This window comes from Suricata suricatta, chromosome 4, assembly GCF_006229205.1.
Source record: "Suricata suricatta isolate VVHF042 chromosome 4, meerkat_22Aug2017_6uvM2_HiC, whole genome shotgun sequence".
Lineage (NCBI taxonomy): Eukaryota > Metazoa > Chordata > Mammalia > Carnivora > Herpestidae > Suricata > Suricata suricatta.
Genome location: NC_043703.1, coordinates 164,880,340 through 164,893,457, shown reverse-complemented (window position 1 = coordinate 164,893,457; position 13,118 = coordinate 164,880,340). Strand labels below are relative to the sequence as shown.

General features: G+C 38.3%; 1 pseudogene; it reads right to left on the bottom strand.

Moving 5' to 3' along the window:
- Positions 1-463: 463 nt before the first annotated feature.
- Positions 464-12,415, bottom strand: LOC115290772 (annotated as a pseudogene).
- Positions 12,416-13,118: the final 703 nt, after the last annotated feature.

Below are 13,118 nucleotides of genomic sequence, written 5' to 3'. Positions count from 1 at the left end.
TTTGGCATGTCATTTAACTTCAGTGTTTCCGGTTCCCTCAATTCAGCACATGGAAAGTACTCGAAGCATCTGCACATAGTCAGTGCTTTGCTAATATCACACTTTAATCAAGTCGGTGCCCCAAAGTCCTGGGTTCAAAAGATGAGAACTGACATGGAGAAAATGGAGTAGAAGTTCAAGATGAGGTTTTAGTCCAGTTTTCTTTTTTTTAATGTTTATTTATTTTTGAGACAGAGAGAGACAGAAAGCGAACAAGGGAGGGACAGAGAGAGAGGGAGACACAGAATCCGAAACAGGTTCCAGGCTCTAAGCTATAAGCACAGAACCCAATGTGGGGCTCAAACCCACGAACCCTGAGATCATGACCTGAGCCCAAGTCGGACGCTTAACCAACTGATCCACCCAGGCGCCCCGGCTTTAGTTTAGTTTAAACTATCTAAACAGTATTTAAACTCCAGTTCTTTCACTCAATGCTAATTACTTTGAATACTATAACCCCATCTTCATCTGTAAAAGAACAAGGAGACAGGTTACATGAGGACAAAATGAAATAATACCTGTAAGAAACGAAGAACAGGTTAGCATATAGCATGTGTTACCTTAGCTATGGAATCCAAGCCAAGGGTTACTCCTTATTTGCTGTATTATGTAACTATTAACTATGAAGAGTATAAGAAGAAATAATTGCTTCTTGGCTACTGAACTTCAAATTTTAAAGTAATAACATAAATATTACAGACTTAAATAGAAAAACAAGAATTTTTGTAAGCCTGGTCACAGCCTATAAAAGCAGACACTTCAACAAATGAAATATTGCCATCAATCTTATTTCTGAATTTAATCTTCATAGGAATTTTAAATTAACAGCAGTGGGAGTAATCCTATACAGTGGGTATTAGCTCTAAAACTCGTATATCTGTTCTTTCAGAGGATAAACATATCCGTCTCCAGAACTCTTCTCATCTCACAAACCTGAAACTCTGTCCCTGTTAGGCAATAACTCACTGTCCTCCCTCCCCGAGCCCCTGGCAGCCACCGCTCTACTTTCTCCCTCTATAAATGTAAGTGTTCTAGGTGCCTCAGATATGTAAAATCACACATATTTGTCTTTTTGCGACTGGCTTATTTCACTCCGGGTAACACCCTCAAAGTTCATCCATGTTGTAACAGGTGCCAATTTTTTTCCTTTTTATGATGGAAAATATTATATGTATGTAGTGCATCTTGTTTATCCACTCATGTGCTGATGGACACATGGGCTGCTTCCCTGTGGTAGCTGATATGAGTGGCGCTGCTATGAACATGGCGGCACAGATGTCTCTTTGAGGCTCTGCCTCCCACGATTTTGTGTGTATACCCAGGAGTGGGATCGCCGGATCAAGTGGTGTTTCTCTTTTTATTTTTATTCTTTTTTGAGGGACCACCAAGCACAGCTGTGCGATTTTACACACCCACCAACAGTGTACGAGAGTTCCAGTTTCTCCACACCCTATCATCACTTGTTCTCTGTTATGTTTGCTCTTGGTGTTGATGGTTTTAATAGTAGTCATCCTGTGTGTGTGAGGTGATATCTCATTGTGGTTTTGATTTGCATTTTCCTAATGATTAGTGATGTTGGCTATCTTTTAATGTGTCCATTGACCATTTGTATATCTTTGATAAAGAAATATCTATTCAAGTCATCTGTCCATTTTTTCAATCAAGTTTTTTTATTATTGATGACTTTTTAGAAGATATTCTAAATATAAATCCCTTATCAGATATATGATTTGCAAATATATTCTTCCATTCTATGGGTTGATTTTTTACTGTTGATAGTGTTATTGATGTACAATTTGGTTTTTTTCTTTGTAGGAGAGAGAGAAAGTGAGTGGGAGAGAGGGATGGAGGGAAAGAGAGAGGGAATCTTAAGTAGGCTCCACGCTCAGTACAGAGCCTGACACAGACAGAGATCAATCCCAGGACCCTGGGATTATGACCTGAGCCAAACTCAAGAGTCATACAATCAACTGACCAAGCCACCCAGGTACCACTTAATGTACAATTTCTTTTAATTTTCATAAGGTTCAATGTGGCTATTTTTTCTTTTGTTGCCTATGCCTTTGGTGTCTAAGAAATCACTGCCAAATCCAGTGTCATGAAGCTTTTATTCTATTTTCTTCTCAAGATTTTATACTTTTAGGTCTTAAATTTAGGTCTTTGATCCATTTGAGTTAATTTGTGTAAATCATATTTCTTCAATAATTTTTAAAAATTATTTTTTGTAAGTTGGGATATGACTTTATTATATTTTTAACTCCAAATATTCTAAAATAGAGATTAATATTTTCTGCTAAATGATTATATAGCCCAATCATTATATAGCCCAGAACTATAGATTATAGTTCTGAACTCCTTTATCTGACTTTTAAAAGGGTACTTCACCCACCACAAACAATTCTTCCAAAGGAAAAGATCTTTTCCAATCAAAATATTACATGTCCATAGAAAAACGCCAAAGAGTACTGAAGGGTTTATTGTGATGCACAGGAGTCCTTTGCACAGTCTTTACATGCATTTCCCCAACTCCCATTCGGGAAGCAAACACTTTCCTCATTTTTACTAGTATATTCTGACATTTCTTTCTACATCTTTTGCAATACTATGTTGAGAGTACTCTTTCTTGATTTATCATTTTTAAAAATTACCTAATGTCTTTCTTTTCTGGCAGAGAGATATTCATCTCTCCCGTTCTCTTTATGTCTTCTCATGATTGTTAAGTTACAATTTTGTGGAACCAATAATATGTGTCTGTACTACTATCACTACTAATTATGCTGTTTTTTATTTTACTACTCATTGACTGTTAAGCCAACTGTAATGTGATTACATTTCCTTTCACATAACACTATTTTTTCTTAAATAGTTTCTTAAATTTTCATTACCTAACTTTTCTATTAAACTACAGTTTCTTTCACAACTGCTCCAACTGACCTATTTACCCATCAAAATATTTCTTAGTGTTCAAAGCCAGTTCTTCAAGATATATAAGTCTAGTTTCTACCTTAAAAGCCTCCCAAGTATAGCTAGGAAGTGCCAGCAATGATTTTGACTTTTTCCTCACCAGGGCTGATGGTACCTAGAGCCTCCTTCCCCTCTTTCTGGCATTGGACACTTGTGTGCTGAATCTCTTGTCTTGCTCTTCTGTGGCTCACTTCAACTGTCTCTGACCTAAAAACTTCAATAGCTTTCTAAAAAAGCCCTACATATGTAAAACTGGTTTTATTCTTACTTATCACTTGATTAGAAATTTGGTATGATGTGGGTAATTAATCTAGGTTGAAAATGACTTTCCCTTAACATCTGAACTAACTTCTGGATTCTGATGTTAATATCGAGATTTTTTTTTGGTCATTTGGATTATTCTCCTATGTTTGTATATGATGTTTTGTTCCCCTTTTCTTTTTTCTCTCTTTAAACTTTTAGGTGATCTTATTTTGCCAGATATTCTGATAGTTGATGATAGCATATCTTGGTGTTGCTCTTTTCATTCATTAATTACACAGAGTAGTAAGACACACCAATTTTGAAATTGTTCTGTGCGATTATATTTCTTTATTTCTTTGTTTATTTTAGTACCTCTGTTATCTCTATTCTAGTTGACTTTACTGGATATTCTGGGTTAATTATTTAATTTCCTCATCATTATGTTCACATTGTCCATTTCTTTGTGTCTGGGTTCTCATTTTTGGAAAATTTTCTCATGTTTATTTTTTTAAGTCTTTATTTAAATTCCAGGTAGTCAGCTTACAGTGGGGAGCACAAGTGTTGTGATGAGCGCCAGGAGAGGGAAGGAGGTGTTGGGTCGCTCTATTGCACACAAGAATCTAATATCACACACTCATGGCTTTTTTTAGTCTCTATATTTAAGAAAGCAGATATGGCATCAAAATGTCCACATGCCCATTTTCTCTTTGTTTCTTAGAAAAACAAAACAAAACAAAACATTCTACCGAGGGAATTCACTGAGGGAATATACATTCTAACCTCTTAGTATATTATAGAACTTTTTCCTTTCAAAGTTTTCCTCCTAATTTTTGTGTTTTCTTTGTTAGTGTGTGTGTGTGTGTGTGTGTGTGTGTGTGTGTGTGTGTGTGTATTTTAAAATACATCATTGCTTTATTTATTACCAGCAAGATCAGGCTTGTATGGGGCAGTGGGCACTCTGGGCTCAGGGTATGTGTAGGATGTGAGGAGGAGACGGTGACTGGAAGAGGCTGTTTTGAAGGAAAGGAGAGGCCTTTCTTTTTCTCCACCCCTGCCCCCTTTCTGGAGGCCAGGCCCAAGAGCCTCCTCAGATTTACTTCCAGTTATAGGTAGACCTTGTAAAGAGTCATGGCAAACTATGGCCAAGCTGCAATAAGATTAGGAAATTCTTGAAAATCTAGCTGCCCATCAGAATTGAGGTCCAGTTTCTTCATTATGTGGTCAAAGATACCAGGGTCCTTCTGGTTCTTTGTGAAGGTAGCCAGTTCTGTATTCATGAAGATTTGGATTGTGAGAAGTATGGAAGAAGGTTCATTCTCAGAAATAAAATCTGTGCTAATTAACAATAGATTTACAACTTATTGGACATATGTATGAAAACACCCCACCAACCTCCACAGTATCCCAAATCCTTAGATACTTCACTTCCTGGTTCTTCTTCCCCTCTACTTTTCACAGGCTTATTTGCACAGGTTTTGCAATCAGCATGTGGCAAAGAACAGGAGGAGGTAGGACCAAAAGTCTCTGCATCATCTCAGGGAATGTGCATTTTTCCAATCAAGACTGCTTTTTGCCTTACGTGGGCATTGGCAACATCCAGGTAAGGTTGTAACCTCTGCAGTACTCAGCCGATGAGGAACCAGGGGAGGGACTTGCATGCTGGGAGATAAATCCTCTGCTGTAACTGTCCTGAGTGTGCCTGTCCATCAGACACCTGCTCTTGCAAGAATGTTGGTTCAAGCCTGGCTTCAGTGTGCTCTGAGTCTTCTAATCCCTTCTTTGATTGAATCAATGGGCTTATTTCTAACAGGAGCTCTGCTATTGCATGTACAGTTGTTACCCTCCTTTCCAGTACACTTCTAGAAAACAGTAATCAAAGACTCAATGCAGTGCTCAGTCTTAGTAGGGTGGGACATTTTTGCTGTGTCTGTGTGGAGTGGGCCCAGAGCCTGCAGCGGCACTGTAAGCTGTGGGTGGTGAGCCCTTTCAATTTTTTTTTTTTTTAATTTGGCCTTTGTCTTTCATGTTGAAAGGTTTCCTTAAATGTAATACTTGGCATCCATTCTTATTTAATTTCTTGACTCTACCAACCTGATTGGAAATCCTGGCTGGAAATAAGAAGTCTACTGATTAGTTAGTGTCATTCTAGTTGTTAAAAGGTAATCCATAAAGGATTCAACAAAAAAGCACTGCTTGAGCTGAAACCTAAGAGATGAATAGATGTTTGCCAGGAGACCAGTGTAATTAGCAAAGGGAAAGACATTTATCTCCAGAACCTAGCACAGTGCCTCACCCATAGGAAGCTTTCCATGACTATTTAATGAATGAATAAATAATAATGAATGAATAAATAATATATGGCATGAAAGATCATGGTTTATTTTGGGAATTCTAAGAAACTTCTATTCTATTGTAATTTGGATTGGTTGACAATAAATTCTCTTAATGTACTTTTATCAAAATATATCTTATTCCTAATTCTTCATTCTCAAAAGATATTTTCATTGAATATAGAATTATAGGTTGACTTTTTTTTCTTTTAGAACCTTAAAGATGTTATTCCATTGTCTTCTAGCCTAGATAGTTTCTGATAAGCAGTCCATAGTTATTTTCAACCACTGTTATATATACATTTTTTTCCTGATAGTTTTCTCTTTATCTTTGATTTCAGCAGTTTACTATGATATGCCTAGTCATGGCTCTCTTTGTATTTATCACAACTGTGGTTTACTAAGATTCTTGAATCTGTGAATTTGTCTTTCACCAAATTTGAAAAGTTTTCAATTATTCATTTGAATATTATTGTTCATTCTCTTTTCTGTCAATCTGAAACTTCAAACATGAATTTTAAGTTTCTTATTATTGTCCCACCATCTATTCTAATTTTTATTTTTTTTCCCTTTCTTTCTTCTTCAGACTGGATAATTTCTATTCATGTGTCTTCAAGTTATCTGACTCTAATCTATCATTTCCATTCTGCTACTTTAGTAAATCCATCCTGTGAATTTTTTTATTTCATATATTGTATATTTGATTTATAAAATTTCCATTTGGTTTTTGTTCATATTTTCTATTTCTTCACTGAGATTTCCTATTTTTCATTTGTCATGAGCTTAATTTCTTTTGCCCTTCTGAATATAGTTACAGTAGCTACTTTACAGTCCCTGTCATTCCAATCTCTTTATCATGTTTATATTGATCTTTTATTGGTCTTCTTTTTTCTTTGAATGGGTTCATTTCCTTGGTTCCTCCTATTCTGAGTAATTTTGGTGTGTGTCCTGGACATTGTGAATATTAGGTTGTGGAGATTAGCTTCTGTTATAATCCAAACAGTGTTGTTTTTTTTTAATTTACCATGTTAACAACTTGATTTGACTTGAATTACAAACTTGTTCTGAACTGCAGTGGACAGTGACTCAAGCCTCAATTTAGTTTCTTAGATCTATCTGTAAACTGCATTGAACTGCCCACACATGCAAGCTAGAGACTTGGGCTGAGTTTACAGTAGAACCAGGGCCTGCCTCTCTAGCTCTCTCTTCTCCTGGATTCACCTTCACTTCCTAGTGGCTGTTTCTAGCCTGAGACCTTTCTCAGGCCAGAAGGACAATGAAATTCCTAATGAAGCTTTAGCCAGTCTGCACCATACTATGTTCATGGTCTTTCCTTAGATCAAAACCAGAAAAATGGGGAACTTACCTGGTGCCAATACCCTCTGATGTATTTTGCGACTCTCTAAAACTCTGTGAGCATTTTTTATTATTTTGAACTTTCAAGTAGTTGACTTATGTATTATGTTCAGAATTGGAGGACATTTTGCACATTATTGCAAAAGATCAAATAATTTCAATCAAATGCAAATAAAGAAAAGCTCACCTAAAATTTCACCATTCAAAAATATCCCTCTTAGTTTGGGTGAACATTCTTACAGACGGGTGTGTGTGTGTGTGTGTGTGTGTGTGTGTGTGTGTGTGTAGATAGATAGATAGATAGATAGATAGATGATAGATGATAGATAGATAGATGTGGCACTTTACCCTAATGCACTTATACTGCAGATATAGCTGAATATGCTTGAATATACTTTCTTTACTCAATAATATGTTTTTAAAAGTTTGTATATTAAAAAGTACATGTATTATTTTACATAGTTTAATTTTCTCTTATTTATATACAAAGCAAAATAAAAAGGCAAAAACCATAACAGTGTTCTCTCCCCATACTTTGTCTCTCATTCTTTTTTATTTCACAAATACTCATCATGGACCCACTATTTCCCATTTACTGTTATGATCACTAAGAATAAAGAAGCATTCCTAATGGGGAAATTCAGAGTAAAAGCAACTAAACAAATAAACAATTTACTATGGTTGTAGAGTAGCTACAAAATCTTCATGTGACATTGCATCTCAACGGAAGTTGTAGACTTAGTCAAGCTAACAAGGGTGCAGCCAGGGCTTTAAGGGAAAATTGACCACCTCAGAGCAGCAGCCAGAGTGCAGGTGTGTAGCAGAGGGAGCAACTGTGAAGTCCAGGAAGGGCCAGATCCTGAAGCCGCAGGGTTAGGACAGCAGTGACTCCTCTCCTGCTGTGGTCAACCCAGCCTTGGAGTTGTGGCTCATTTGATGTGACTCACTAAATGATCCTCCTACCTGCTCTTGAGTACTTGGCTATTATTGTGAGGCTCTGCAGGAGGCCAGCTGGCAAGAAATCCAGACAGAGCAGCTCTCATAGCTCAGCCTGAAGTAAGTATAAGGGAATGCTTCCCTCAGCATAAAATTTATGTTCGAAAGAATGGAGGGAATTTCTAAATTTAGGCAGATGATAAGTAAAGCATAAGAAATAATGTCCAAGTAGATAAAGATTTTGTGATCATTCTGAATAAAATAAAACAAAGCAATGGTGCAATGGGTGATGTGGAGAAATAGGGTTGGTATTCTCGTGTTATTTAATCTAGAGTCAGCAAGGAGTTTTCTACTGAGGAAGCACAATTGAGGCGAAATATGAATGATGCTGGAGGCAGCCATGTAAAGGTCTGGGGGAAGGGTTTAGGTGGAGTGGGCCTTTTGAGGGAGAATAGACCACATGTACAAGGAAAGGCAAGGGCCTGTTTGGAAACAGTTGCAACAGTCCAGATGACATGGGGTGGTGGCTGTTGCATGGACACATGAGTGAGATAGGATCATATTCAGGTTATTCTTCAGATGAAGACACAAGGACTTTCTTGTAGACTGGATATGGAAGATGCAGAAAGGAGGGACAGTGACAACTCACAAGTTTGCCCCCCGAGCAACTGGAACTGTGTGCTGTGTGTTGAAGTGGGAATGACTAAACAAGTGTGTGGGGCAGGCCTGGAGACGGGAGGATGCCGGGCATTAGTGATGCTGTTTCAGACTTTCTCAGAGTGTCATGTGCTCGTTTGTTTTTTTATGTTTATTTTTTATTTTGAGAGACAGAGAGAGAAAACACACACATGTGCATGTGAGCAAGGGAAGGGCAGAGAGAGGGGGGAGAGAGAATCCTAAGCAGGCTCCATGCCATGGGCTGCTCAACCCCATGAACTGTGAGGTCATGACCTGAACTGCAATCCAGAGTTGGACGCTCAACTGACTGAGCCACCCAGGCACCCTAGTTCTTCTTGTTTTTAACTGTTCCTGATTGCTTCCTGATTGCTCATTGAATTTCTCTATTATCAGACCCTCAGGAAATGCTGATAGTTATGGCAGTTGGGGTAGAAGTAAAAACAGAAACAAATACCAAGAAAGCAAATCCAAACAATTTGACAATGTAGGAAGTCAAATAAATGTTACTTTCTGATAATACTGCAAACAAGAACAATTAGGTCTATGTTAGGTAATCTATTTTCAAGTCAGAACACATGTCTAATTAACTTAAATGGTGGCCAAAATGACTCTAAATATATCAAATGCCCACCAAATTAGCATTTGTGTATAAAATCTATTTTATTTTACAATGGGCATCCCCCCAGAATGAAATGTAATTATGTTGACATAAAGCTATAATTTGCTAATCATACAGTCACTCTTTTAGAAAAGTGCCGAGCTGCACACCACCTTTTAGACTGGACAGGAAGGCTCCATGGGTTGGCGGGAACCCCTCCTTGAGACGTGAGCATGGTCCCTCGGGCACAGCATGCTCCATGCTGGCTACCTTAACCTCGATCCTTCAGTTTCACGACGACCTCCCCAACCGTCCCGTGAGGGTGTGCCGTGAGCTCCAGTCTGTGAAGTCGTGATGAGGTCTGTGAAGACAGGAAGTACTGACATGAGTAATGCCCCCAAAGCCCGGAATATCACAAGCTTCTGGTCCTTCCTCCTACTCTCCTGCACCCTGTTGGGGCGGGCTTGGTCCTCACATCCTGCAGGTATGAGTTTCACTTGATTAGTTATACACCATAATTGGCATTTTCTTTCCTGTTCCACTGAGTTGGTAACCCGACACTAATGACCATGAAATCCATGTTCTAAAAATCACAAAACTGCACAGAGGAAGAACCAACTTATTTTAAATTAAAGCAGTAATAGTACATAATTTACTACCTTGCAACGGTGGGATTTTAGTGAAAGGAAACCCCTCTGGCCAATAAATCTGATATTTTTCCTTTAACACTTTGGCTTTCCAAAATCTTTAACAAATAGGACTTCATGGAGGTGAGGTAGGTGTTCTTCACAATGTTGTCCTGGGATATATTAGTTATAGTCTTTGGTTAGTCAAAGAAGTAACTCGAAGTTTGCCTTTTGCAAGGACACTAAACATTTTTTTAATTTAATGCAGAGGAAATCTGGAAGAAACTGTTTCCTCACAGACCCTGATGTCTTGGAATCCTCCCTCCATTGGAATATTTAGAAAGGATGGTGAAATTTTCTTTTCCATGTTTTCATCAGTTTAAAAATAATGATTCATTTTTAATACAATATTCCCCCAAAATATGACTGGTGGTTTTTAACACTGCAGATAAACTTTGAAAACAGCTACACATCAACAAATTAAACTTTAGGCTCCGTGGTTTAAATGTGATTTCAACACATTTCCACACTGGAATGGAACTTAATACTGCAGCAGAATATTTGACTTATCAAGAGCATAAACAATGACACTTCTCTTGCAGACATGTAGCCCCCCAAAGTGTGGTCATGTAGAAAGGTCACATGGTCGTGGTAAGGATGCACAGATGCCTGTCAGAGGGAGTCCAGCTTCGAAGCCACACAAGGGAAACTTCTCAAAAGTTGGCCTTACCAGAGGCCATGAACTGCCTTAAAGGCAGTGTCTTTCCTCCCCACTGAAACTGCTTTAGGAAACCTTGAGTTGTGTGCAGCAAATGAAAAGCTTACCATGATGACCTTAAACAAGTTCTGGATTAAGTTCCAGTTACATTTCATTGATCTTTGTCTAGAGGTGGGAGTGAAGTCGATGTCAGAGTCCCTCTGACAGGCATCTGTGCATCCATAACACCACCATGTGACCTTTGTACATGGCCACACTCTCAGTCTTTGGGTGATATATGTGACAGTCCCCAGTACCCCGATGTAAGTGTCATGTTTCCCACTGTATGACGATCCCCAAATGAAATGTCTTATAGTTCTTGATAAATAAATAGAAAATACATAATTCTGACTAAAGGCTCACACATTTTAGAATGAAAATTAAAGTTTTATAGTACAGTGTTCTAATATTTGAATCTTTTCAAAAATTTAACATTTTATGATTTACTTAAATATAAAAATAAAATTAAAAACTTTTGGCTTGAGAATACCATTAAGAGAATAAGAAGACAAGCCATGGGATGGGAGAAAATATTTGCAAACATATCTAAGAAAGGATCTGCATCTAAAATACACAAAGAACCCTTAAAACAACAATAACTAAACAAACAACCCAATTTTAAATAGGCAGAAACCTGAACAGAAGTCTGCAAGATATGCAAGAGTATGCAGATGAAAAATAAGTACATGAAAAGTCACTCAACATCAGTTGTCATCAGGGAAATGCAAATTCAAACAGCAATAAGATAGCCCTACACACTATCCGAATGACCAAAGTCCAGAACGCTGATGGCGGCAGGGGCTGGTGGGGACATGGGGCGGCAGGAACTTTTACTTATTGCTGGAGGGAACACAAAGTGGTACAGCCACCGTGGATAGTGGTGTTTTCCCACAAAACTAGAATAGTTTTATCCTATGATCCAGTAATTGTGCTCATATTTAACCAAATGATTTAAAAAGATATGTCCACACAAAATCTATAGACAAATGTTTAGAGGAGCTTTATTCATAAGTTCCAAAAAGAAGCAATAAAATTGTTATCAATAGTTGAATGGATAAACAAAGTGTAGTCACCCATACAACTGAACATCTCTCAGCTATAAAATAAGTTACCAATTCACAAAAAGACATGGAGTAACTGCAAATGTATATTACTAAGTGAAACAAGACAATCTGAGTAATATGACTGATGGTTGCCACGGGATTGTAGTCAATATAAAAATTGTCTGCAATTCCGATTCAGCAGCAAATATGTACTTAGAGATGGGGGTGAAATACGTTCCATAGCCCACAGAAATATAAGGGTCTAACTGACAACATTTGATTATTTCATTGATGCTGATTTTTTAAACACACAAATTTTAAAGCTATTGCAATTTTAAATGCCTAGTGTTGGAGTCCAAATTATTAGAGAAATTACTAATTCACAACTTTTGTGTGTGTGATTTGTACAGGAAAGAAAAAGCATCTCCTTTCCCATTCTCCATCCCATTTCTTAAAGCCAAGATATATTTCTGTAGATTGGTGCTTTCTCTCTCTCTCTCTCTCTCTCTCTCTCTCTCTCTCTCTCTCTCTCTCTCACACACACACACACACACACACACACACACACACACACACACGGATTTGGGGAGGGTTATGTGGGAAAAAACAATTTGCTTGTACAACTCTCACCAAGGTCCTTCCTGGGGAGATCTGGAATGATCTAAAGCATTAAGTTGGACTGTCTAATGGGAAAGCAAAAGGAAGGTCTTGAGGTGGAGTTTGTCAGAAGAGCGAAGTTCACATTAAGGCTCCCAGCAGTCTAAGCCCTTGTCAAATACCAGTTCCCGGATGGGTCTGCGTGACTGCGGATCCAGCATCTGACTGCTGTGTCTTGCAAGGAACATCTCTCCCACAAGACCAGGGGTGGCACCCAACCCACCCATGAGGCATAGTACAAGGAAGCAGACAACACTCAGGAGGGCTGGCAGAAGTGGGTCCTGCCAGCTTGTCGGTCACACCCACGTCCAGTGCTCTGATAGAACATGAAGAACCTCTATGAACTGGTATTTCCCACATCTTGATATGTGGGGTTTTCTGTTAGGTATGATTTAATTTACAAAAAAGAAGTATAATCCTCTTGCGTTTAAACATAGTGGAATGGGGATGTTCTTGATTCTGAGATCCTATTAACTGAAACTCCAACACCAACAAACTTATATTTTTCAGAGCAAGAAGAGACCGCATCGCAGTAAGTGCAGAACATCAGTTGTAAGTTATATTCTGACTTCAGAAATATGGAAACATGAAAAACTATGCCTTAGAATGGAGGAAAGAGTGGTTAAATTATTTTAGACAGAATTTAAATATAAAATACATAGTTTATGAAGCTTCTTGAAGTTCCCTCAACATATTTTGAAAACCACTGACTCCAAAGATCTCGAATCTAATTGGGTAATTTACCCCTTCTCTGGGAGCCAGTTTGAATGGAGGTGGGCAAGTCTGACAGAAGACGAGGGGTCCTACTGGAACCTCCAGCACTTCCCTTTGCGCTGGGATTCCGGCCACCAGGGGGCTCCCCGAGACTGGCGGGGAAGGACCCAGGCCCAG